The 26847-nt window shown below is 46.5% G+C and overlaps 1 long non-coding RNA gene across 2 annotated transcripts; it reads left to right on the forward strand.

Annotated features, from left to right (window-relative positions):
• The first annotated feature begins 317 nt into the window (after positions 1-317).
• Positions 318-26375, forward strand: LOC310902074. 2 transcript variants are annotated; one of them, XR_014586468.1, is made up of 4 exons: positions 318-4387; positions 22674-22814; positions 23396-25226; positions 25282-26375. It is a non-coding gene; the product is annotated as an uncharacterized lncRNA (long non-coding RNA). The 2 variants fall into 2 exon arrangements; XR_014586469.1 differs by lacking the exon at positions 318-4387 and adding an exon at positions 14210-16148.
• Positions 26376-26847: the final 472 nt, after the last annotated feature.

Raw genomic sequence — 26847 nt, forward strand, 5'->3', positions numbered from 1 at the left:
CGGGAGGACGCCCCGTGGCATTACCTCAGGGCCCCGCTCCCCCGGCATTGCCATTAGCTCCAGGACGAGGGAAAGGCCGCGTGTTCTGGTGGTCCCAGCTGCGCCAGTGGGGCTGTGAGTTCTTTGAAGGGGAAGATTCAAATTTGTTGTTTCTAGGGCGGAGAGGCCATCTAAATTTAACACAAACAAGATTTGATTCAGCCCAGGTGTCACCTCTGGTGGGGCCACCATCTGTGACAGGGCCACCACCTCTGGTGGGGCCTCCACTTCTGACAGGGGCACCACCTCTGACAGGGCCACCACTTCTGACAGGGCCACCACTTCTGACAGGGCCACCACCTCTGGTGGGGCCACCACCTCTGACAGAGTCACCACCTCTGACAGAGTCACCACCTCTGACAGGGCCACCACCTCTGACAGGGCCACCACATGAGCAGCAGCTGGGGCTGGGGCTGAGGGAGCGGGACAGTCCAGCAGGTTACAGGCCTGTCAGTCGGGCCCAGAGCACACAGCTGCAGGCTTGGGTTTTCCAGGAGGGCCCCGAGGGTGGGATGAGCGCTGTGGGGCTGGGTGCTGCCTCCAGGAGGCTTGTGAGATCCCAGCATGGCTAAAGGTGAGGCGGGAGCAGGACACATCTACTTTTATAACCCCTAACATGTCATGCATGTAAATGAGGTGCCTGGAGTATTCCCACCACCATCAGCAGGATTTTTATCTGGCTGCAGGAGAGGGAGCTGGGTAAGGACCTTGTCTTACCAAATAATCCTGCAAGAGGGGAGGATGCAAGAATTAATTAAATTAAGTCTTATTTAATACTTGGCTTAGAGTTAGCACGATAATAAAAGAGGAGAAAATGTTTCCTTGTTGTAACACGGTACAGCGTTAATTAAAAAAAAGCCTGAAATTGTTGTGATGCCAAGTTCCATGAATATCCAGCTGCTGTGCTTTACGTCTCCCGGAAGACTGAAGCCGTCCTTTAAAAGTCTTAAGGACTGAAGCCGTCCTTTAAAACAGGACTAACTCTGTGCGAGTGAAAGCAGCAATGAGGGCTGAGGGGTGTCAAACATAAGAGGAGGCACAGCTGCTCTGTGGTAGGGGGCAGGAGAAAAGAAAACACAACCCTGTGGTCCTTTGAGCCCCTCCTGCAGCCACCACCTCCTCCAGCAAGAAGTGGTGCTGCACCCACGGGGCTTTTCCTTTCCACAGCCAGACGAAGAGATGAGGGCAAAAACAAGGGGCTGTCGCTTCGTCCCTGAACTCATCATCTTCTGTGACATCAAGGATTCTGAAATTTCTTTTGGCATTTTTGGAACTTGATTTTACACAATACTTTATAACAAAATATTTTGATGTTTCAATCAAAACGTTATTATTTTTATATTTCAGTATATAAACGTGTCATAAATTTAAGGAAAAATCTTAGGTTATCTATCTTCAGACCTCCTTGATAAAATTGAAACATGCCTTTAAAATATTCTGGTTTCATTAAATGTGTGGGTTTTTTTTTTTTTTTTCCCATGGAGAGCTGCTGGCTCAGAAAGAATTCAGGAAATTCTTGTGATAACAATTCCAAAATAAATTAGGCTTCACCAGCAGTCATTTGAAGATGACATTTTGGAAAATGAGTAAGAGACAGAGGTATAAAGCTCATCAAATTTCAGGATTCTTCTGAAATTTCACATAGGAAAATGATTTATACAACCTGACCTGGAGCAAAACCAAATATTTTCAGTTTCTATAAGCTGGAGTTTTGGAAAAAGAAGTCTACTTCTTAGGATTTTTGAGGAATAATTTGTTTGGGTATTTCAGGATTTCTTTAACATATAGGGATGTTTTGCCACTGCAGTACTTCACATCATATCTGTGGAGGCAATGCCATGTGCCTTATAACTACCAACACATCGTGACATGATATAAGGGTTTAAACAATTTTTATTTTTATTTTTATTTTTAATTAAGAGCAGTTTGTGCTTGATACTGATTAAACGGCCTTCCCTTTGTGCCTAGATCAAAGTGTCTCTTGTTTGTGTTGTAAGGAAAGGGTTTGACAGCTTCGTCGGGCACCAACAGGAGACACTTTGATCTAGACACAAAGGGAAGGTGTCTCGAATGGTTCCAGGTAACAGCCTCTCTTTGTGATTGTAATGGAAAATAAAGTGAGAATATTTCAACTATTATTCCTGTCACAATATGACATGATACAATAACTACTGCTGACATGTCGTTTAATAGGTAAAAATAATGTTGTAAGAAGGAAACTCCATCAAATAAGAATAACTTTTTTTTTTTTTTAATGGAGAACCCTTCATTTGTAAAGCGGAAGTTTTCATCAACACATGCGTTTGCCCTGAAGGCTGAATCCTGTTGCGAGTGCCTTTGGGATGAAAAATGCAAAGTTTGGCCAACACTTTGGAGAGGGGGCTCTGGTTGGCTGGGAGTGCAGCCGTGATGCTCTCACCTATGTGTGGTGGGGGCAGCGTGGGGACTTTGTCGCTGCTGGGTCTCAGAGGAGGCTGTTGGTGATCGTGGAGGGCCACGAAGCATCCCCGCTGCTGTTACGCTCCAGGACTGAAGCCCAGCAGCAGGTGAGGGAGCACGAGCCCCATCCTAAGCAGCCGGTGAGTTTGGCCGAGACCTCCAGCGCTGCGGCAGGCTGTCTGGCCAGCCCCAGCCCCAGCCCCAGGTGCTCTGGCGAGGAGCAGCAAACAAAAGTTTAATTGTTCTGAGTATGCAAATTGTCTCCTGAAACAGGCGTTTGGCAACCCTGGCGGTGTTCTGCACGCCGGGGGGTGTAGCCAGGAACTAAAATAAGTACGTCTGTAGGAGGAACGGGAGGTGGGAGATCTTTTTATATTACTCCCCTTGCTATATTAAGAGCCACCGTTCCTTTCCTGGCTTGAGAAACATCTCTCCCTGCTCTTCCCCGGCTTGCAGCGGTCTCCCCTGGTTTAACCACTCAGAAACTGGGATTTGGAAACTGAATTCGGGTGCTGCCCATTGGGCCTTCCTGCCTGGAAAGCTCCTGAGAGGCGAGGACTGGTCACCTCCCCTGTGCCCTGTCCAGGAGGAAAGCTGCCACCCTTGCTGGGGGACAGAGGCGTTATGCTCACATCCCTGTCCCACAGGGGCACGACGAGGCTTCACCCACATCCTGTCATAGAGTAAGACTGTGGAAGTGCCCCATTCGGTGGAAGAAGGACTGAACTTCTCAGAGCCCTCTTCTGGATCTCAGCAAGCTTTGACCGAGATGCCCCCCACACGAGCTCCTTGGGCAGCCGACCACCAGCGGGGATGCTGTATTGTCCTTCACCGTGTCTGCCTCCGGGATCTCAGGTCCTCCTGCTGGCTGATGGTGCTACAAGAGACCTCTGGCAAGTAGGAGAGGTGCTGCTATATGGGAGGAAAACCATCAGCCTGCTGTGAGGGTGCTTCTGGCCGAGCAGGAGGGGAATGTGGATGAGGTGGTGACCACCCAGTGGCTGTGGAAGCTGCCACCAAGGAGGAGACGTGAGAGCAGGCTGCTTTCCCCTGCAGAGGAGGGGTCCTGCAGAACCAAGGGGGAAGAGAGCAAAACCTCAACAGTTCCCCACCAGAGGGACCGCGTTTACCATCTGCTTCACGTAGGAACAGGCTGTCTGGGACAGGCCCGGTCCTGGGGAGTGACTGGCTCTGTATTCTCACCGTGTGCGTTTCTAAAGTCAGCAAGTAATCCCTTTGTTAGACGTTACATGTATAAATGCCACTATTAAATGCTCTATTTTATTCCCCTTTCCTCTGTCCTTTTCCACTTGGTCATATTTTTTAAGCTCTTTAGAGTGGGGTCCTGATGCTGGTTGGATCCACAATTTGCTAACATGATATAAATATTGAGTAAATCCAAGATATCTTTCTCCAAAGAAGAAAGAGAAGGCACAAAGCCCTTTTGCCTTGCAGATCATCTTTGAGTCCCACCTGCCATATTCCCACCACCTTTTTGTTGCTTGCAAATGGAGCCAAATACATTTTTAAATTTATTTTTTTAATTTATTTTTTCCCTATTTAGCTTGAAAACAAGGTGCATCTGTGAGAGGGACAGCACCTGCTGCCCATTCCCTGGGGTTGATGAGAATTGCCCTGGGCACGGTAGGTTGCTTATAGGACCTTGTCTCTCCTTGGGCTCTAACTCTGGGTAATTTGGTAATTTTTTTTTCCTCTGAAAAGAAGGCAAAAACGTATATAAGCAGTTTCTGCAATCATCCCTGTTTTCTTTGCTCTTTAGTGAGGACTCTCCTTGGGAAGGATGGAGGAGGATGCAAGATGAAGGAGCAACCACGCCATCACACCACCTAAGGCTTCGGTGAAATTTCAAGAAGACATCCTCGTTGTTGCTGTCATTTGTTAGTCAAAGGTAAAGTGTGGGTGGGATCCATGCTTGAGCTGCAGCTCGTGTGAGTTTTGCCAGTTGTCACCCGCCTTGTCCTGTGCTGTGCTAACCCACGTTACAGCAGGGCATCAGCAGTCCTGTAGCATTAACTTGGCCCCTGTTTGTGCAGAGAGGCACCCAAAAATGGGACTTGTAGAGTAAAAAAACAAAACAACAAAAAAAAAACATTGTGGGCACATCCAGACTTGGGCTGTGCTGTGCTGGGTCTCACTTCCCATCTACAGGAGGTGCTATTGGCATTATTGGTGTTAAAGAGGTGGGATAATATCCCATAAAGTGTACCCTGCCACTGAGATTTGATATAAAGGGCTGACCCTCAAGTGGGTGTTACGCATGGATGATTTAGGTGTTTTGATTTCACATCTTTAATCAGATTTATTATAATCAGGCTCACCAGTGTTGGTGCAACCAGCATGTATGTGGTGATGCTGAGACCAATTAGCAGCTGGATGCAGCAAGACTGATGCACCCAAGTGTCGACCACCAGAAAGCTTTTAGTCTGGCAGCAGAATTTGGATTTTGGTTACTAATTGGCCATGCAGGTGAGCTGGATTTTTCCCCAGGAGCAAGAGAAAGCATTTGAGTCATTTCAAGACTTGGAATGACCCTTGTGGCCACTTTGTGTAACCCACTTGGCTTCTTTTTAATTTATTTTTTAAATTATTTTTGAAATGTAAATGTCAAGTGAGTTGTCTACAGTGATGCAACATCCATTCTGCAAAAGTGCAAGCTCTCTGCACTTGGTGCTTCCTACCACCAAGTCCAAACCTGCTAGGAATGGCATTTCTAACGGGGTTTTCCGTCATTGGTAACCCAGGTGTGTAAATCGGCGCAGGTAAATCAGCAACCCCAGGGCATGAAGAGGTGAAGATTTGGGGTAACGAGGGACCAAAACTCTGCCAAGTGTTAGGTGTGACATCCCTGATGGTTGAGGCATCTTGGTGGTTGGTGTCATTGGGTGTCACTGCTGCCTTCCTCCGTGACAGCAGCCAAATGCATTCCTGCCACCTCAGTTAAACCTCACTGCCGGTGGCAGGCTGGCTCTGTCTCCTGCCAAAATGGGCATTTTAGTGCTTGGCACCAGCGCTTTGCCATCTGCAAGGCGAGGAGGAGGATACCTCGCTCCTGGAGGCGGAGAAGGCTGCCTGCTGAAGCACCCCTAGGTGATGGAAGGGGTTTCAGAGCATCACTGTGACTGCACATCTGAGAACAACGCTATCCCCGTGGTATTATTTTTAGAGCACAAGTAGTTCTCGTTAAATAGGAAATGACGACTCTTCTTTTGGGTAACTCACTTATGGAAGACGCTCCCAGGAATTCTCTGCTCCCGCACACCCGTGCATCGCAGCAGGGTCTGCTCTCTGCGCGAGCCGAATTCATGCAAAAACAACACCCATGCGGGCTCCGGTCTGCGGGGCTGAGATCAGAGATGTCTCCGATGACTCACAGGAATCTATGGAAATAGATCAAAGTAGCAGCACGCGTTTGAAGGGAGCGTTCGGCGGGGAGCAGGGTTTTTTTGACAACCGCTCCGAGCATGAGTCAGAGCGTGGGCTGGCGTGGGCGGCCGCATCTGTGGGTGTCGGACTGAGACAGACGCGGAGAGATGGCTGCAATTAAGTAGTTAGTGAAATGGCTGCGATAGTAGGATGAATTTAAAGGCGCAGGCTCTGAGGCAGCTCCCTCCCGGCGTGCCTTGGTGGATGTTTCCATGTTGGGTGTTCGTTGCCCTTCTCGTGCTGGAGGCATCTGGGTCTGCTTCTGGCTGGAGAGCAGCCACCACCCGGTGGGGCCAGGGGCACCGACACAAGGGCACGGGGAGCAGGGAGGGGTGGGAAGGCAGGAGGCAAGGCAAGAAGAACAGATCTGCATTGAGTGGAAATAGCTGCAGAACACCCACATGCTCTGTGGGACTAGGATCATGCCCAGAGCTCACAGAGAAGCCAAATCTTTGTGGTTTGGTTTTCTTTTTCTTTTTTTTTTCTTTTATTATTTTTTCCTTTTTTTTTTTCCCATTTATTTATTTTTCTTCACTTTCACATGTAAAGCACCAGATCCCACTCCTGCTTCCTTGGAGAGGTCCGGGTGATCCGGTTCATAAAGCCTGGCCTTGGGCTGCCCCTCTGCCCTTGAAGAGCGCGCAAAACACTTGCAATTAGTTACCTTGATGGACCAGGATCTGGCTCCTCTGCTGCCAGTCTTGGCTGACCCTCTGCCTGCAGGGCAGGTGGGCCCTGCACGTTTTCAGGCTGGGCAGATCTTCTGGCTGGGGATCACTCGTGTCTTCCAGGAGCCCCATGCCAACAGGGGTGACAGTGGGGATGGGAAAAGGGGAGAGCATTGCCCATACCCGTCCCTGCATGCTTGGAGATCCTTCAGCATGGTGAGCAGGCTTTCCTGAGACCAACCTGTGCGTGCCTTTTTCCTGAGCAGTGTCCCAGAGTGGTCTAAGGCCCTGGAGGGACGGTGGTCATGACCTTGCAGGAAAATATTGGCTTGTCTGCCCTTGGGCTTTCTCTTGTGTGACACCTGGCAAGTAGCTTTGATTAAGAAAAAATAAAAATCAATGTTCTTTGAACATTTTTTTCATAATTACCGAGCATTGGATGATTCATTTTTTTTAATTTATAAAAGGGGTGAGCAGCCCAGACAAGGGAATCAGTCTTCCTTGCTTAAATTCTGGTGGAAACCACCCGTGTCTACCAGTGGTATTTTAATAAAGACCTCCTGTGGATCTTTTTTTATGATGTCTCTTGGTAAATAGCTGTCCTTCCCCCCTGCCCTCCCTTGGCTGGCCTTGCGAAGGGACACGTGTTGTGGGGATTTCCTTCCCTGAGCAGATGGCTGCTCCGTGGAAAGGAGGATTTATAATTTATTGATATATATATATATATTTTTTTTTTGAGAGGGTTCAGAACAGACCACAGGATTGCTCTTTGACGCGATTGCCACACAGAGCACATTTCAGTGGGGAGAAAGGGTGTTATTTTGAACGTATTTTTTTAATTGAAGTAGTAGATGTGTAAAATTAATGTATTTTTAAAAGTGTCAGTATAAGTGCTGCTAAATGTGGCCACTGTAGCACACGCTGCCCACGCAGTTGCAGCATTTCCCGGCGCGAGCGAGCGGCGCCGTCCTTGCTGGCGCCTTGCAGCCTCCGAAAGGCTCGCCCCGTGCAGCGCCCGTGTGGGTGCCTTGCTGTGGCAGGAGGAGGTGAGGCACCCACAGGCGGGCCGGAGGCCTTCATGGCTGGGTGTTGGATATAACGCGTGGTGCCAAGGTGCCCTGTGCTCGCTGCGCGCCTCACTGCAGTTCCTGGGATGTCGCTGCAAGTCATTTCGGGAACAGACATCACTGGAGACAGCCCAGGTTTACTTCTTGCACAGCATCTTTATTTTCTCTTTTAATTTTCAACTGGTCTAGAGCAGCATCACTTATCATAATGTAAAATATTTGTATCCCAAACTATGGACTAGAAAGGGGGAGAACATAACTTGCAATGTGGTTTTTGTTATTTATTTTTGATGCAAACATCTATTCCTACCTGTTCTCAAACTGGGGTGCAATTGTGGCGTATCGGAGCTCTGAGCTTCACCTCCCGCTCTTGGTTGTCACGCTGTCAGGCAGGCGCTGTTCCCCACCTCTCAGACCTGTAATTTAGCTGCTGCTCTTCCACGACACTTGCCTCTGCTTTAATTACAATGATCACTCCATCCACAGAGCTGCTGAAAGAGGATGATGGCTGGGTGCCTTTTGAGCCCTTCAGACCAGGGAGAGTTTGGTGGGGGCCATGGACCCCCCGTGCATGCACAAAGCCCACAGAGAAGTCTCCTGCTCCAGAGAAGGTTCCACCATCACCCTGTTGTCACCGTCACCCCTCTCTATCCGTGCTGTACCAGCAAAGTAGGCTTTGAGATAAAAGCATATGAATAACAAGGTGGGTTTTTTTTTTTTTTGGTCCAAGTTTACCCCCAGAAAAGAGAGCGATGGAAAGGGTTGGTTTTGTGCTTGCCACCTGCATCCTCTGCAGCAGATTGCTCCCTGCTGCAAGCATCCTGGAGCTGCTGGTCATGGGGCACATGAGAGCTGAGATATGGAGTTAAAAACCACAGCCAGGGAGGTGGAAGCTTTGCCAGAGCATTTTGTTTAAGTAAAAAATTTTCTCTCTTTTTTTTTTTTTTTAATTGAAAGTCTCTCCTCTTGCTCAAAGCAGTTCAATGGAAAAACCACTAGCCACCGTTTCTTACAGATGAATCATCTCTATTTGAAGGTGTTTCGGGTCAACGTAGTCTGATGGAGCCTGTGCTCGAGTAAATGGACCTGAGGGTGCTTGAAGCTCTGCAAGGGGATGTCAAACATCAGTACTCCCCCGCTTTTATGGGGCTGTTGAAAAATCAATTTCTGTGAAGCATCCATCCTGCTGTTTGTTCCCCTCCTGGAACAAAAACAAAATAAGAAGGCTATGGGGACTCTGGAAAGAACACCAGCTTTTCTGGTGGCAAAGTTAGAAGGAAAAGAGAGATAATGTGGCATAATTCAGGAAGGCTCCTCTCTTTATGTACCATAGTAATCAGTGGCTGTATTTAATGGAGTTATTATTGTCTTGATTTGCTTTACTCCTAGTCATGAGACTTTAGGTCCAGCAGCTGTTTTCGTGGAGAGCTAGTGCAGGCAATGGGCGCCTACTGGGCGTTCAGGAACTAAAGCTCAGGTCCCCCTTTTCAGGCCAAGCAGTGGTGTCTGCTCCAGAGAGAGAAGACCATGGTCCTCCAACAGCTGGAAGACAACTCTGTGTGGTCGTCAGGACCTCGTACTCCAGACAGCTTGGAGGTGGGGACAGGTTTGTGTTGGGTGCCCCTGGCTGCTCTGTGCCCCGGTGAGGGCAGAGATGTAACGTCACCTGAGAGGAGACCTTACTTCCATGTGACATCTGCTGGTAAAAAGGTGGCATGGCTGCCCTTTAGCAGCAGGATATCAGCCTCGTGTGTTTTTATTGTTGAGGAATGCACGCAGCTCTTACAACTCGCCTGTGTCAGGCTTCTCGGTGTTCGGAGTCAGTATTCTCACTGTTGTGACTCATTCTGGCAGATTGGAAAGTATTTGTCCAACAGACTTTTCTCTCTAGTTAGTAGGGTTTGTTGGTTCTGCAGAACATGAGCTTTCTTAAAAGAAAAAGGAAGAAAAAAAAAACCCACAAACTGGTCTTCATGTTATTTCAATGGCAACAGGAATTGTGAATGTGAACCAATGCAGTGCAGCCTAACGCCATCGCTTTAAAGAAAGATGACCATGTTTTTGCAATGGTACAGAGCTCTAACACCACCACATTTTTATTTTATACTTTACCATTTTATTGGGAACACGTGATCTGCTTTGTGTAACCTCTGCTCTTTACAGTCCCTAACCTGCTGTCTCTCTTACGGGGACGGGGGTGCGGTGATGGGCATGAAGTGATGGAGAGCTCAAGTGTGGAGATCCCCGTGGATGCGGGTTGCTGATGTCGTGTGTCCTGACCAAAACCCTGACAAAATCTGGTTGACTGCTCTGGTGCAGGAGGGTGTGTTCACATGCAGAAGCAAAGCTGGAGCTGAGCAGGAACTGCAGGTGTTTTTATGGGGGAAAAAATACAGAAATTATGGAGAAAGTAGTGTGTCTGGTGCCCAGTAATGCTTGTGGTGGGGACTGCTCTCTGGCTAAACAGAAAATCCCTCTTTCTGCTCCTGCAAATCCACCTCAGCTTGTTCTTAAATCCAGTGCTGCCCTGAGAGCATCGCATGTCTCAAGCACGGTCCTCACTGTTGTAAATGTTGCTTTATGGCGAGGCTGTGTTCTTTTGCTGGCTGTTTAAGAAGAGTATCGTTCAACAAACAGCAGTTGCATGCATTCACGTCAAGTTAAATCATTCCTTCAAAAGGTTTACTTGTCAGGTATTCATTAAAGCGGGTTTCACATCAAAATGATAGTCACTAATACAGTGAAAACATCTTTTACAGCTTTCAGGATTCTTATGGTGCTTTGTAGAAATGACAGGTCTCCACCGGTACGGAGACGTCTTTGTGGACCTGCATTTCTCGTGTCCCTGCCCGAAGAAAAGGAACAGTGCGCTGCAGTGCCACGTGCGGGAGGAAGAAGGGCATCGCTGAAGGGTTTTTACGTAAATAGGGCGTGATGGACTGTGCCTGCAGATTTAGTACGGTGCTCGGGCTCGCTGCAAGTCGGGCAGGCACCTAAATACGGATTGAGGCGTCTCACTTCAGACTAGCTATTTTTGAAAATCCTGGCCCCAGCTTGCGAATTGATGCACTTCGGTTTCGAGGAGCAGATGGCACCCGCTAGTGATCTGGGACAGCATTTTTGCATCAGTGTCAGAAATAGAAAAAATGCCAGCTGTGTCCCTTTTGGGTCAGTGGGGGTGAGGGCACAGTGATGTGCAAAACCTTGCAGCAGAGGGGGGAAAAAACACGAGCTCCTTTTAGTGGTGCAGAGTGCTTTTAAATGACTTCAGATGCTCTTTTTGCTTGTCTTTTTGAGCAGATCAGTTGCCTGTGCGTAGCGCTCAGCAGTAAAATAAATTGCCTGATGTTATTCTGCTTAGGCTTAGACTTTAATTGGTGCAATTCGGTACTTGCATCCGGCGCCCGGGGAGAGGTGGGAGGCTGTGGCGGCGATGCACGGGCACATCGTGGCCGTGTCAACAGGAGCCGTGGCTAAAATTAGTGGTGCTAAGCGGGGACCGGAGGGAAGGAGCTGCGGTGCCCTCGCTTGCCTCTCGTAAATCAAGTGTTACGGGGTGGGTGGGAAGCCTGCCAAGCTGCTCAGCGATCGGTCAGGAGAGGAGTTTGGTGGGAGTTTGGGTCTGCTGGAAAAACAGGGGTGGTGTCCGTTTCTTGGCTTGCTGCTCCCATTGCTGGCGTTTGGCTGTGCTCTCAACCTACAGAGAGGTGACATAGCGTCTACGCAGATGACCCTCTTTCCTTAGCTTAATTGGGTGCCCAGCCTTCTTTTTGACTGAATAAAGCCGTGATGCACAAAGAAGAGAGTTGGCATCACTTAAGCTGAAAACCTGGCTGTGTGTGTGCAAGGAAGCTGATCTGCAGGCACACCCTGCTGGTTTGTGGTGAGAGTGCAAAAGGAAATACAGGCATTTCACAGCTTGCCTGCCTTTTTATAATCTTTGTTAACTTTTTCCATACTACCTCGCTCTTCGTTTTCATTTCTGAAAGCACACGTGGTGATGCATGAGCCGCTAAGTTTTCCTAAGTGGGAGGACTTCTGCAGCAGATCCCAATGTGTTTGGAGACCTCTCTACCAGATTCGAGTGACTTCAAGAATGATTTTATAACGTGTAGCTTGAAATGGTTGATTTAAAGTAAGCTGTGTTCGACACTTCTCCATGCCCTAACAGAGCTAAGCAATACTGCGAGTCTGACCACTTTCAGTTTTCCACATGAAGAAAATTACCAGAATAGTAAATGATGCTGCTCTGGAATTTCTCCCAGAACCCTGGGTGATGATTGCCTCCATGTGGCTTTAAACACACACACACACACACACACACAGGCGTAAATGGAAAAAAAGGCCTCTTTTATCCACAGATAAACAGTCTGCACTGAGAGTGGTTCTGAAATTGCTTCTGTGGTTAACAGCATGGCTGAATTGCCTCTGAGCAGTAGGTGTCTTCCAATTGTATCTGGGCTTCGCAGACCAAATGTTACAGCTTATGTTTCGAAGAGTCATGGGAGATCACTGGGATTCCCATTTCAAACCTCTCAAGTGGAACCTGTTTTGAAAAATTGCTGTGTAGGTGAACATTGGGCTTGTTTAGAGATGTTGGGAACAAAACACCCATACTTGTTAGCTCTGGAGTGGCTGAACACACACGCTTTTCAAGGTGCATACTACAATTTCATGCATTTGGGACATATTTCATGTTTTCCCCAGCCAAGATTAGGATGACCACAGCACAGCCCTGCCTGTGAGCCCTGCATGCCCTAGAGCTGCAGGTGTCATTTTCTGTACCAGCTTTTTGAGGTTGTGGCCGAGCTCGCTGGCCCTGAAGACCAGGAGCCTCACCTGGAGGTAAGCCACCTTCTCCTTTTGCCATTTATCATTTATCATCCCTGTATCCAGTGTAAATAATGCTCATGGGGACTCCAGGTTTTCCTGACTTGGTGGGAGTGAGATGATGTGACCAAACACAGTGCCTAATTCACTACTTCTGGAAAATCACTTCAAGTCTCTGAAGGAAAAATCATCATTAAGACGGTGATTCAACTTTAACGCGCCCAGTACACCATGCCCATGTTCAGAACTGGTTTTGAAGTCCTCTTTCAGCCCCTTCCCCAGAAAGGGTGGAAGGCCTTTGCTGTTTGCTGTTGTGAAGAGGGGTTTGCGTGCTCCATCCTGGGCACCGTGAAGCTTGCATCGATTGCCTTTGTGTATGCAACCCATTTTACCCTGTAATAAGGTCTTTATCTTCATGAAGAAATTGTGGTTTTTTTGTTTTGTTTGTTTGTTTTTAATGCGCCACCTAATAGCAGACAGGAAACAGATGTAGTTTTGCCTGAGACAAAGACAGATCTTCGTTTCAGCAAGGACACCTCTCCAACAGGCTGGGTTTCTTGCTCTATAGGGTCATGGGGTGAGCTCATCTTGGCAGCTGCGTGGTGTGTCCCTATTTGTACCCGGCTCAGCAGAATGCTTTTCTCTGTCACCCACCAGGGGGGGAGATGCTCAGAGCAAGATACCAGGCCAGGCTGCTGCTCGTAGGGGTGTGTTTCTCACCAAAACTTCCAGAAACGTTCAAAGGCAGAAGCTCAGCTCGAGGGCTGCAGTATCAGCTTACACCTGCAGGTTGTGCTTAAGGACAGCTTTTCTCATCAGCTCTCAGTGCTCGCAGAGTCCTGTCCTGCAAAATGACGCACTTTCTATCTTGCTTCTCTCAGCTTATATTTGTCGAGGAAATAAATTATTATTGCTTGCATTTGCCCGATTATCTCTGCATTTGTATACGTCTATAATGAGCTTGTGATAACTCGGAGTAAGATAACCATTGCACAGCAAAATAACAAGCAAATATAACAACTTCCTCAATAATTAAAACCCATGCAGATATATGCTTGTGTGTGTTTATGATACTTTTATATGATGCCAACAGTGTGCTAAGCACTTCAAAGAGTTGGAAGACAGATCCTTGCCCTTCAGGACTTGCAAAGCAAACAAAAATGTGGGGAAGGGCAGCAAATGCAGTGGTTACACCTGAACGGTAACGCTATCAGTTGCATAATGAACTTCATTGGCATGAGGAAGATGCTGGGGCTGATGCATTTTCCATGATCAGGGCTTTTTTAGGTTCTCTTTTCTTTGTTTGTTTTCCAAGACGAAAGATACCCGTCTGACCACACCTGCTGATGTGTTGGTTCCCAAACTCTGTGAAATGCGGTGAAAGTTGGGGCTAATTTCCCTGTTGCAGCAGGGAAGGGCTATGTCTTGAATTGCTAAATGGAGAACTAACTCAAATATGGCATGCACAGGAAGAAGTATGGAAAACAAGTTGAATTTAGTTACAACGGGTTTTATTTTGTTTTGCCTAAAGGCTTTGCTGCCGTGCTGTAGAAGAAAAGCCATCACTCATTTCTGCATATCCACTTTGCATTTTTTTTAAGCGTGGTCCTCTCTTGATTCTCCTTTTTCTCACACATGAGAAAAATGTTATTTTGGATGAAGCTGTCACTGTGGGATGAGCAGTGGTGCTGTGCCAGGAAGTAAACAAACAAAAAAGGGCACTTGCGCTAGTGATTGCACAGTTTTGTGCATCACAACTCTTTTCCCACTGCAGACCTACTAGTCAAAAACATTTTTATGTCCTCCAGTAGCTTTTATGATCTACTGGCCTTAGCTCATAGTGCTGCAATGGCGTTTGCAAGATAACCCATAAAAGCAATGAGAGATACACACCCTGCCTGGCAGACAAGCCTCCCGTAACACAGTAGTCCTGGTGCTTATCTGGAACGCAGTTTGAAGTGATGAACAAATACCTTTGATTAGTGTGAGATTGTATTTGGGTGGGGAAGTAAATCTGCCAGTGACTTTGCACATGTCTATGTGCTCATTTGTCACGGCTCATGCTGCTGCCAGAGTGCGTGGAGGCACTGTTCTCCCAAGACTGAGTACAGGCAACATAGCCTGCTCTCTAAACGGCTCCTTTTTTGTGTGGAGAGTCCACCAAGCCTTATTTCAGTGGGTGCTCATCAGTGTCCCTTCCACAAGGAAATGGCGCTTAGTAAGAATCACAGAGTGGTTTATGTTGGAGGGGACCTAAAAGCCCATTCTGTTCCAACCCCCTGCCATGGGGGACACCTCCCACCAGACTACGTTGCTCCAAGCTCCATCCAGCCTTGAATGCTTCCAGGGACGGGGTAGGATCCTGTCCCACCAGAGAGGTACCAAACGTAGCACGTAGCAGACAGCAGCCACAAGGTAATGGGTTGCAGCTTGTCCCTTCAGCTAACATGACTTTTTTCTTCTCCCCGTGACATTATTCCAACTGAATGCTCTTGGAGTTTCAGAAGCTACCACGTCACTTGTGGGCAAATGGAACTTCAGCTTTGGAAGTGAGTCACCCCCTTTGAGCCCAGGAGCACACAGTGACTCCCTTGAACTGCAGAGCAGTGAGTAGCGCTTGTAGCTCCAGCCCTCAGCCTTTAAGCAGAGCAGGCATAGGCCTACAGAAAAATCACCGTGGATATTGCTGATCATTTGCAAATAAACAGTAAATGCTGCTACTTTGCTGTCCCAAAGCAATTGCTGTTTCCCAGCTGCTTCAGCAGGGAAGGCTGAGGGCCAAGAAAACTCTTGGCTGCTGGCTTGCTGTCCTCAGCTGCTCTGTGTGCTGGAGGTTGTGGTCTTCCCTGTCATGTTGCTTTGAGAGTTCACTGAGTCTGTGCCCTGAACTGGATTTGGGCAACGTTTTCTTGAAGAAAAGCACGTTTTCAGGCAAATGTTTAATGAACTTCACACAGCAGTCAGTGAGGAGTTAATTGTTAAGACTTCACGGGTTAGGATGCTTGACATGGAATAATTTCACCTAGTGTGTCATGACCATGGCATTCATCTTGAAATTGGTTTACAGCCCCTGCATTTGAGGCAAGAGTTGTTTTTGGCTGAAGGCCTGAGAGGGAGCTAGCTGAGCTGGTGTGTGCTATTTCTGATTCTCCAGTACTCCGGGGAAGGATGAGTAAGGACCCAGCCCAGCCTCCTGCAAACACAAGTCATTACGGGGCATTGTTCGAAGGGGTTTTCTGTATTTTCTGTGGCACCTACGTGGCCGTCGTGCCCAGCCATCAGGGACTGGGGGCAGAGCTCTGTTAAGCACTGCACAAAGACATGATGAAGAGACCAGTGCTCGTAATTTAGCTTCCTCAGCTGGAAACTGTAAACCCCTTTGGGGCTATCAGGCATTTACAGCTGGGTGGAGAGTGCTCTTTGTCCTCAGTTTAGGAGGCCTTCTTGGCTCGGCTCTAGCTACTGGCTGCCACCACATGTCCCTCCTGGAGCTGTCACCTCCAGCTCCTGGGCCAGGGTGGTCTATAAAAGCTTGATGAAGAGACGTGCCCAAGAGGGCCACGAGTTTCAAGAGGGGAAATCAGGCTGATGGGGCTGCCCGTTGTGCCTTGGTTCCCTTCCTGGGTCAGCCTGGTGTTGGTGTGCTGGCTTAGCAACGAAGGTAATATATTTTTTTAATAGGGTGAGCGGTTATGAGACACCACGAAACCTTAAATAGACATTGACAGAAACAGTTTTGTTGGATGTGTAATCGATCTAAATAGATCTGTTAATGTCTGCCGTGCGGCCACATGACCGCCTTGGGTTTCAGCCGCTCGGCTGGGAAAGCCTCGAGGCAGAGGAGCTGGGCCTAGGAGCATAAGGCCGCCTTTGTGAGCAGGGCCTGCCCCACAGCAAGGCGCTGTGGCAGAGCTCCAGCCCCCGGCTCCGCTCCTGCTCCCTCCAGACAGAAGCAGCATTTGCAAATGAGCAGATGTAGGGAAGTTCCCTCGCTCATTTTAGAAAAGCGGGGCCAAAAGCGAGAAAGAACCGCACGCTTGCCACGTGTGGGCTGCCATGCGTGATGCCAGGCCTCGCAAAGTCCGCAGGGCAGAGATGCCTGAGTGCTCTGGGGATTTGGATAAAGAGCTGATGGTAAGCGAAAGCTACAGCTCCCCTCACCGAAGGAATGACAGTGTGGGGTGGTACCGATATATACTGTTGTGTGTGAGGAAACTCGTGCAGAAACACCTGATAGCCGAGAGCTCAATTAGGGCAGGTGAACGAGCTTGAAGTCACACTGTGGGAGCAGTCTTCAGAAGGGCAAGGGTGTTGTCTCCTGGTAAACGTGTAAGCAAGTGGCTCTGCAAAAGCCTGAAATACTGCCTGTGGAAAAGAGGTACGGGGAACAGGACACCTTGTGTCTGCTTTTAGCAGGATATCTTCGAAAGACCTAAACCCTAGGTATTTGTAAAAATAAATCCTTTTTTTTTTTTTTTTTTTTTTGGCAACATTGCTTCTATTTGCACTATAAAAAAGTGAATTTAAGAATTTAAGTTACTCATGATTTTCTTGCCCTCAGTTCTTGCTGTAGTGTCCTTTGCCCCAGCAGGACTGCTTCATGGGACGTAACCTCCTGGCTGGGGGAGCAGCCCACACCAGAGCCTGTCAGATCTGGTGATGCATCTGTCCCTCAGGAAAGCTAAACCTGTACGCTTCCATCTCAGGCCAAAGTTAATAATTGATCTTCCTCAGATGCAAACTACATGCTTGTAAGAAAATAAAAACAAATAAAATAAATTTGTGCCCTGAGCAAATGTCCTTATGCCTGAATGTGAACTGCTAATGAGTAACTTCAGCAGTTTCTTCAGTTCAGGGGAAAAAATGTATAAACACTTTTGTGTGAGCTGTAGTTAAAACTCTCAGCTCTCCCTCTCAAAAGTATTGCCATCTAGGCTATACTTTGCTATATTTGTGAGCATTTCTTTTTCTAGCCTGAAACTGGGGGTCTCATCCGTAGGTTTAGACTGAGTAAGCCCAGACAATGTACATGACTGTCCTTCCTAGGTAAAACCTTATCCATCAGTCCTTGTCATGGGTGAGGAACAAGACCCAGAAACTCTGATCCCTAATACCTCCCTGCCGTCCTCAGATGGCTCCATAACACCCTGGTAAAGGGTTCTGCAGTTCCCTCGATTGGCTGGACCCAAGATAAGGTCACAGCGGCTCCTTCAGCTCGAGTGCAAGCTATCTTTGGGTAGGGCTTTGGAAGTCAAGGGTCTAAATTATGCAACTAATACATTTAAAGTGTTCTCACAGTTGCATGTGATGATGATTTTTCCTGATTTTAATAGCTTATATGATTCACTCCATGATAAAAACACTTAAAAGCAATGTTGTAGATGAAGAACACAACTCTCTCATTTATGGTGTGATTTAGTAAGACAAGCATTTGACTTTTTAGCCATTCTTCTTGTGTTTTAACTGCATACTTCAAAGACATAAGCGGGTCTGAATGGTGACTGGAGACTGTTGAGGGAGTGCAGTGGATCAGGGAACTCCAAAAACCACGTGGAAGAGAAGGATGCGTGGTTCCCTGTGTTACATGACATTGCCCACTAGTGAAGGTCACTGCTGTCTGTGCAATACCACTTCTATCATGTATTTTGATGCAGTCTTGTCTTCTCAGTATGAACATACCCTTTTTTCTCCATCTGAAAAACCCTCTGCAATGAGGTGCGCAAGCTCTGCAGGTCCTCCTTCCTCCTGAAGCTCCTTCTGGCTCCACTGGCAGCCTTGCCAGGTAGCCAGCAATGTTTGGCACGGCGGCAGGAACCCTGGAGATCACCTGTGGTGTTAATGCCCTGCTGTAAGGGGAGAGGTGAGCACTGCTTGTGACAGCTCATTTGCAACTTCGTATGCGTCCAAGTCCTCCTTGCAGAAGCTTTAAGGACCCAGAGCTGTTCTGGTTTTGTCTGCCTGCATACACGGTGTTCAGCATGGGGTGCTGGAACCTGTTATGCTGTAATGATTGACAGTAAGGTTTAACACGTAGCAACAGACCTTAGATGGCATGCCTAAAATCTGCAATGTCAGTGTAGAGTTATTTCCACCTAGAATAAGGAGGATGCCAAGGATCTTAGCATCTCAATAGCTTAATGCTGTGTCTCTTCAGATACTCCAAAAGTAGTGTCTTGCTGTGTCCCTTTTTATCTGCAGCAAGTCACACAGATTGCTTGAGAACAACTGCAATTCACCGCTGAACACGATGTTCAGTGGTCTCACGGCTTAGCATCTCTCTCAGCTTAGCACAGCCTTCATGGGCATCACAACCTCTGTAAGATCTGCGATGATATGAAACAGCCTTGGTGTTTTGCAGCACTTTATCCAGCATTATAAGACGATGGCTTTTAGTTAAAGGTTGAAATGTATGATGTATATAATGTATCTTTTTGTACTGTAGAAGAAAAATCCGAACTGTGCTTGTGGTCATCATAACCTAATGCTTTAGAAAACCAACTCCTTACTCTGACTGGGAAAACCTGGACAATCGTTTGCTTTGTTCTTCATAAATACTGTTTATGAGCATGCATCTTAAACAGCTGTCTGTATTGTCAACAGACTGCTTAACCACAATGGCAATTGCTTTCTGCATTTGGAAAGATACACAGTGCCTTATCTGTGTTGCTGCATCCTTGTTATAGCTACCTGCAAATTAATATGACCATTGTGTAGTATCATTTTTTTTGCTTAAGTTTAGCCAAAATTCACGGGGTTTGGGCCCGACTTTAGTCCAAGGACTAGAATTTTCACATGTACTTGCATTGTTTCTTTTTTATCGCTTTCTTCTCCCTTTGCTTACAAACTCCTCTGTGCCTCCTACCAGAAGAACCACTGCATCTGGGATTTCTGCTCACCTTTCTCTCCGATTAATGTAGCTCCATCACCTTTACATCTTCTGCTTGCTTTGGTGTCTTCTCTGTTCCGCAGGGCGATGTTGGCCCTGAGCTGTGTGGAGGGAGAAGGAACCTCTCCAGGTCCTGCCAAACGGAGGCGGACGTGCGCAGTATCGGCAGCGGGTGACTCACGGTTGATATGTCAGCTATGTGACCTTCCGAGCTGTGGCTCGGCGCCAGCCTGAGGGCCCTGGCTGGCCGGCTCGGGATGACTCCTACTTTCTTTGTTATCATTCTGCAGGCTTTTCAACGCCGTGCTGCCCGCTCCTCCCGAGGCAGCTGCTGAAGCACTTGACCACTGGTGCCACTTTCTCGGCACGGCTCAAGTATTGAAACAAGTACATCGTCATTTGTGGCCTTTTTTTTTTTTTTTTCCCCACCTCCAGATGAACAAAAAAAGACATCTTCCACTTGCTGTGTGTCAGGCCTCCTGGGATGGCTTAGCATATCCAAAAACGCAATAAAGCCATCCAGATGCTTCCCAGACGCAAGACACCGCGTTTGCGCTGCTGCGGCTTTCGTACGACAGCCTCTGTTTTACCCTGGGTGCTCCCGCCCCTGTGCCACCGGGATACTGGGGAAGTGAGGTCAGAGACCCCCCTACGCAACATGGGGATTTGCGCTGTGTCGGGGGGGGATTAGGGCAGCCTCCCTGCTGCCCTCACGCTAATCTTGGAGTCTGCTCACGGGGCCACGGCAGTCGGCCCCAGTGTGTGTGTCCCTGGTGGCTTAACATGAGTGAAGGGGACACCGAAGCCCAGCATTGCATGGAGAATTGCATGCACCGCCACAGAGCTCACCAGCGGGCTCCGGCTTGCAGCTGCTTTCAATAATTCCCATTTCCTGTGTGGCAGCGTTCATTTCCTTCCAGATCTCACTTGCCAGGGAGCACAGCAACATCTGCTCCCCCAGGTTTTGTCAGAGATGACTTTCCTCACAGGAGAAGAGTCCATTTTTTGTTTGATTTGTCCTCTGAACAGTTGCTCTGAGTGAAGAATTTCAACTATCCCACTGCCTTCAGTGGAAGCCTAACATCTTCTATAGCTTCTTGGCACCTTCAAGGACTAAAGGCTTTTTTTACAAGCAATTTCATAAAGGCATCACATGGTGTTTAACAAGCTCGCACAACCCTCCGCATGCACGCAAGCCTAGGACATCCCCTTCTGCCCAAGGAGAGATGGAGAACCCTGCTGCCACCCCCTGCCCACCCGGCTTTGGGATAACGCGTCACAGGCTGCCAGGACTCTCAGGAATGACCCGCTCCATCCACACGCAGCTCCGACCTGGACACCTCTGGTAGCTGAAGGTTAAGTGGTTCAAGATCCAGCTGGCTGACTTTATAAATGAACTCTGAATCAGGCTTGCAAAGGTTGCACCTGTAACTCTGGCTGCACAGCTGCCTGTTACCCATGCCCTTGAACCGCACTGGGCAGTAGGTGACAGTGGCTCAGGGAAACCAGCCTTTTCCTGCTGCAGTCAGGCTGAAGCCAGCCTGCTCTGCCACAACTTGTTTCAGAGCACAAAGTGCCCGATGCTGAGCTTCAGCGGTGCTTGACCTAGGATCTGGGTGACAGCCTCCTGGGGACCACACCGCTCCCGCCCCTGATCTCTCACGCGATGCTCATCTGGTTTTTAAGACACAAGTCTCAATGTGCCAATAAGTGTCCCTGAAAATTAAAAGCAAGATAAGCAAGCAAGACAGATAAGCAAGCAAGAAAGCACAGCTGTAACACTATCCGAGGTGCTATTTTTTTTTGTCCTCCCAGTAATGTTGAAAAGGCGACATTTGATCCAGTTGCATACCACCAGTTCAGGGATGCAAAAAATGTTAGCGGTTTTTTTTCCTTGAACTACCGATACCCGTGAAGAAAAGATCCAATCCTTGTGGTTTTCTCTTCTAAAATAATCACGCCAGACAATTCTGAACAGTTTAATGCCATTCGGCTGGGGTGCATGGGAGGCCCAGAACTGAGCCAAATATTTGGAAGATGACCAGCAGCATTTCAGTGCATGCATCCCTCTGCTTATCCTGGAATACAGCGTAGCTAGGCTGAGGGCATAATCTTCATATTCCGGATGTTTGCAGAAGATTATCACTCACTAGCATGTGAACTCTGATTGATTATTTCCAGTTCTAGTAATCATTAACAACGACTAGTAGTCTAAGAACAACTTTTTATTTCAAAGGGTAGAATTTATCTGGCTTTGCATCAAGCCACGCTACGTACTTGTCACATTTATCTCTTCAGTCATATGGCAATACATCCTTCTGCTTGTGCTATTCAACTCTGAATTTCACCTTTCATACTAATAAAATATGTTGACACATCAAGCAATGTAACTGATAGGTAAAGCAGAACAGAATGAGTCACTGTTTTTAAACTTTTTTTTTAGCACATGCTTTCTCTATTAAAGTATATCAATCAAAAGACAAAGAGATACAAATTCAGAGAGAGGTAACTAGAGGAAAAGGTTGTAGAAATATACAAGATGAGATAAACTGAAGCTGAACAGCACCAGAATACATATAATGTAAGTCCAAGAAATAAACCAAATGTAACTTCTTGACTAAACATAATTGTGACAGAGAAATAATTGTAAGTAATATATGGCCGTCTTCATTCTGAGAGCTTTCCCAAACCGTCTTTCTGTTCATCTCCAGTACTAACATTTAGAATATCCTTGAACGTTTAAATAAAATGAATAGAAGTAATAAATAAACCAAACAGTGGGTGAAATATTTTGACTGTTGTGACTGCCACCAGGAATATCTACTTTCACATTAGTGATCTAAATGGTTTCTCTTCTGCTGGTGGAAAAAGGAGATGCTTCAGTTAAATTAGAGAGGCAATTTTCATTCAGTGTTTGTATTTAAGCCTGTCGGTGTCAGAGGGATGCTGTAGGGGAGTGCAGCTCTCTTTAAAAGCTGGGTTTTAAGAAAGTCTCTGTGTCCTAGACCAATTTTATGAAATGTTAATACGTTTGGAGATCCAGAAAGAGTTATCCAAAAGCTTTCCTTCAGTTGTTGCAAGTTGCCGTTGTAGCCACCCCAAATAGATCTCAGAGAGCTTCAGAGTAAGGATTTCTTGCAGAGTGTCTATCAAATGCTGCTGCTCTGAGATTCAGAGCTTTGACCCCAGTGACTCCAGGAAACCTCTACAGCATGTAATGGATTTTACACCTAGGGTAAGTTTTCATCGGTTGTCTTGAGTGGCTCCTGTTAACACCGCATTTATTTGTATCACTCCTAGGATGCCACAGGTCTGTGTAATACTGGAAGACCCTTGCCCTGTTGTGAGATTTTGTGATCCTGCAGCAGACAAGGTGCAGTCAGTCCAAACTGGGGAGGAAGCAGAAAAGTGGCTGGCTGGCTGATGTTTTCCTTGCTACAGGTACGTTGATGACTGTACGCATCTGTTCTGCACACCTTTGGCCCAAAATACACCCTTCATTTTTGCGTGTATTCTCCTAAAGTCCTCTTTTGGCTGCAGTATCTTCCCAAGATAGCCTGGCTCTGGTCTCGTTGCTCAGATGTCCCTTTGCTCTCCTGACCTGATTTTGGCAGAGCTGATCCTCAGGTGTCTAATGAGAGTCTCGTCTAAAGCAGTGTATCTAGCAAAAATAAAAAATAGTATTGTGTGGGCTCCTGGTAGGCTCTTTTAGACGTGCTCTCAAATTAGGCCCATGATGCCATGATGTCTTGGATGACTGCTGTGGGGGATTATAAGGTTATTTTGTGTGCAAGGATATGACAGAATAAGGGGTGCTCTGGTAATTCCAGAACTGCTTATATTTCCTCCTGAGATCAATACAGCAATATTATCCAGACAGACGAGTGGCTTGGCTCCATGCTTTCTCATAAGGACATCTCACTGCCTGCAGCTCTTTGTTGATCGAGCCACTCAATGAAACTTTATCTAAATATTCAAAATATCCAAGCACTTGCTCATCGTTTAAAAATTGTCTGTGACAGGAAGGCTGTGAAGCCTGTGGTCCGACAACATCCCTTTCCTGTGGTGCAAGGCCAAGTGTACAGAGGGAAGCAAAATTATCAGAATCTCTCAGCTGCTGCTCTTCCTTTGAGCCGCCCAATACCACGTCTAACCCGAGGCTCCTCAGAAGATGATTCACAGATTTGTGGTGTGAAAGTCCTCTTTCCCAAAGAGGAGAATTACTGTTCACCAGTTCTGAGCCCTGGCTGCTTCCCTCGTGCAGCTCACAGTGCGACCCAGTTAAATTGCTGCCTGAGAAGAACAGCAAGGGGTAAGGGGCTCCGGCACGTGTGTGGGAACGAGCAACTTTGCCACCAGAGATAACGTCATGCCAGAAACACTCCGAATTTTAACAGCACAACCCAGACAGGCGAGGCAGAAGCCCACGTAATTGGGTCTAATACTGCTATGGAAACTATGCTGAGGGTTAAAAATGTGCCTTAAAAAGCAGAGTCTTTTCTTGTGCGTTCTTCCACGCCGTGTATGAAAAGATGGAGGGTTATGAAGCAGCAAAAGATGATGTGAAGATGCTCTGTGACACCAGTGAACTCTAAAGAAGCACAATTCTGCTTTCACAAATGTTTCAAATGCACCAAAATTTACTTGGGAAAATTTTGAATGTTTGTCTTCTTATGAGTTAAGATGAACACACATGCATTTAACCACTAAACTGGCTACTTGCAAAAACTCCTGCTTAAACCAGGCTAGTTTATAGCCTTGATTATTCCTTCCATCCTTCTTCTTCTTTTTTGCTTTTTAATCTCTGAATCCAGTTTCCCAAACCCTAAGTCCCCACTGGCCTACTGTTGTGGAACTGTTCAAAAGTCCTTGTCTAAATATTAAACACCCTTGGAGTGTGGCGGTACACGGTGTGCAGCCATGTGGTGCAGTTGCTGGTTTCGGCTTGCTAGCACAAGGTTGGTAATTGAGGACCAGGAACAGGAGGAGAAGGTCCAGGTTTGTTCCCACTCCCCAGCCTGCTCTGGTATCAAGAACTGAGCTGCAGTTTGGCACGGGTCTCCTGAGTTAAGCATTAAGTATAGTTGTGGGTTGAATGAATGGGGTTTGTAACATTATGATAGGTGTATCATAGGGCAAACAATATGCAGTGTGTTGGAGGCATTGGAATATTTCTCTTGCAGGTAAGCTATTGGCCTCTGAAGGTGAATCCTCTGATGTGGAAAGAATTTCGCATTTGAAGAGTGCTATAACCAATAATGTGCATGAGGAATTATGGTGCTCTCTCGCTGGTGATGATGAAAGAAAACAAATTAACAAATAAAGTAATGGGAAAAAAAAATGTGGCCAACAGACTGAACAATTAAAAACATAATTCTGAAATTGCAATGCAATTTGCCCATGTAGCTGTGAGGAGGTTTTGTCTTCAGTTTCTCTGGTAGACATACAGGTGACACATGAATGTGGGAGTAAAGAAATAAGGTTACCTGTCAGTCACATTTTACCATTAGAGCTAGAGTATTACTTGGGCATTAAGAATGCATGTTTTCATGTATTCATGTGGCTTCCCTTTGGAAGTTTTAGCCAGAAAGGACCTGGCAATTTATGTTTTCAGTGCATGCTCATTCAGTTGTACTTTAAATAAACCCTATTCCTTTTTTTCCCCTTTAACACCCATCACTTTTCCTCATTTGACTTCACAGCAGTTAACGAAGGAGGTCAGTACTGAAAACCAAGCTATGGGTAAGAGACCAAGACATCCCATCAATGCCAAGAGCAGGGAATGAATTTTGTCCTGAGACTCCACTCCTGTGCAGTGATTGTCAGTGGCAGACAAACTTTCCTGATACTCAGGTTAGGAAATAAGTCAAAAGATTGTCAGTGGCAGACAAACTTTCCTGATACTCAGGTTAGAAAATAAGTCAAAAGAGAAGCATTTAAAATGTTTTTTGTTGTTGTTGTTGTTGTTTTTGTTTTGTTTTTTAAGATTTATTTTTTGTATTTTAAGCACCTTCTTTGCAATTTATTCAAAATGAAATGGCAATTCCATGGCTCTGAAGTGTTTCTTGAATTTCATCCATGACTTTGTGTCAGTCCTTGCAGATCATCCTCAAGAAATTCGCTTCTCTTATTTGCTTACTCTGCCATCTGCACTACAGGAACTTTGTATGCTGTTTCTTAATCATGCTAGGAATGTCTCTGGCCCCTTTAGTCTCTCCACGTCAGTCTCAGCAAATCCTCCACATATCTTCGCTGCTTTCCTTTGAATTCATTCCTTACTGCCTTGCTACCCAGAACGAGCTGACGAGATACGAGCTATGGTCTCATTGATGTGCTACACGTGGGGCAGATGATTTCAAATTTTTGCTATTGCTTGTCACTTAAGGTCACTCCCTCCCTCAGCTACTACCTTCCAGGTAAATTATTTCTCTCAGTTTTTTCCCCCTCATTGGATTTCTGAGCTATCATGCTTAAATATTTTACCCACCATTTTCTTTGATTAAATTGTAATTTTATTTACTGATTATGATTCTCCGCGCAGAGGCAACTGTGCTTTATCCCTTGTGCAATCCAAGAGGAAATGTTTCTTGTGGCTGAGCACCTTTCCTTTGAATTGAGATCAAGATGGTATCCAAATGTACAGCATGTTAGCCTCACAAAAGAAAAAAAAAGTACTGTTAGGGACCGCTGCTAGAATGAGTAGGAATACACGAATAGAGTCAAGATTGTGGCATCTGGTCCTTGGTTCTCCTTTGGAAAGCATTACCCAGCAACAAATGAAATGGAGCCAACATAACCATTTAAAATAGCAAAGTAAACAGTTCATGGCGTAGTCAAGATAATCCTTAATTTCTGCTGCTTATCTGAGATCTGCCCTGCCGATCTGATGGAGGATTTAACCTTCCTGAAAGCTGTTGTCACTGGATGTGCTTGAACTGGGAAGACCTCTTTCCACCTGCTTTTCAGAGCTCTTTCTCCTAGAAGATTAACACTGCTTTTAGAAAGAAAAACCTCTGAAATATAGATTATTTTGAGAGGGCTAAACTAGGAATATTTTGCTAGCATAAAGCTTAAGGAAAATACTTATAAAACTAATGCCCATTTGAACGATTTTATTTTTTCCTGAAGAAACATGGCATCTTAAATTGGCTGTCATAATTTTTGTCTTACAAAAATACGGAGGTAGTTGTGGATATTAAAAGAGAATCGTAGGTTTATGGTTACTGCCAACCACGTAACTGACTCAAAAGTTAGAGGGAATTTTAATTTCAAATTACTTTGCAGTATGTTGGAAGGTATTTCTGTGATTTTCTGTTTCTCTTGGGATACGATGTGAAACACAATGACAGAGCAGACAGCCTGTCTTCTATTTTCAAAAAGACAAGTAATGTCATGCTGTTCAAGAGGGAAATCAAGAGGGGTTTTCACAGAGGTATGGGAAAGCCCAGTATAATATCTGAACCAAAACAAAAAT

The sequence above is a fragment of the Anser anser genome, assembly GCF_964211835.1.
Source record: "Anser anser genome assembly, chromosome: 6".
Classification (NCBI taxonomy): Eukaryota; Metazoa; Chordata; class Aves; order Anseriformes; family Anatidae; genus Anser; species Anser anser.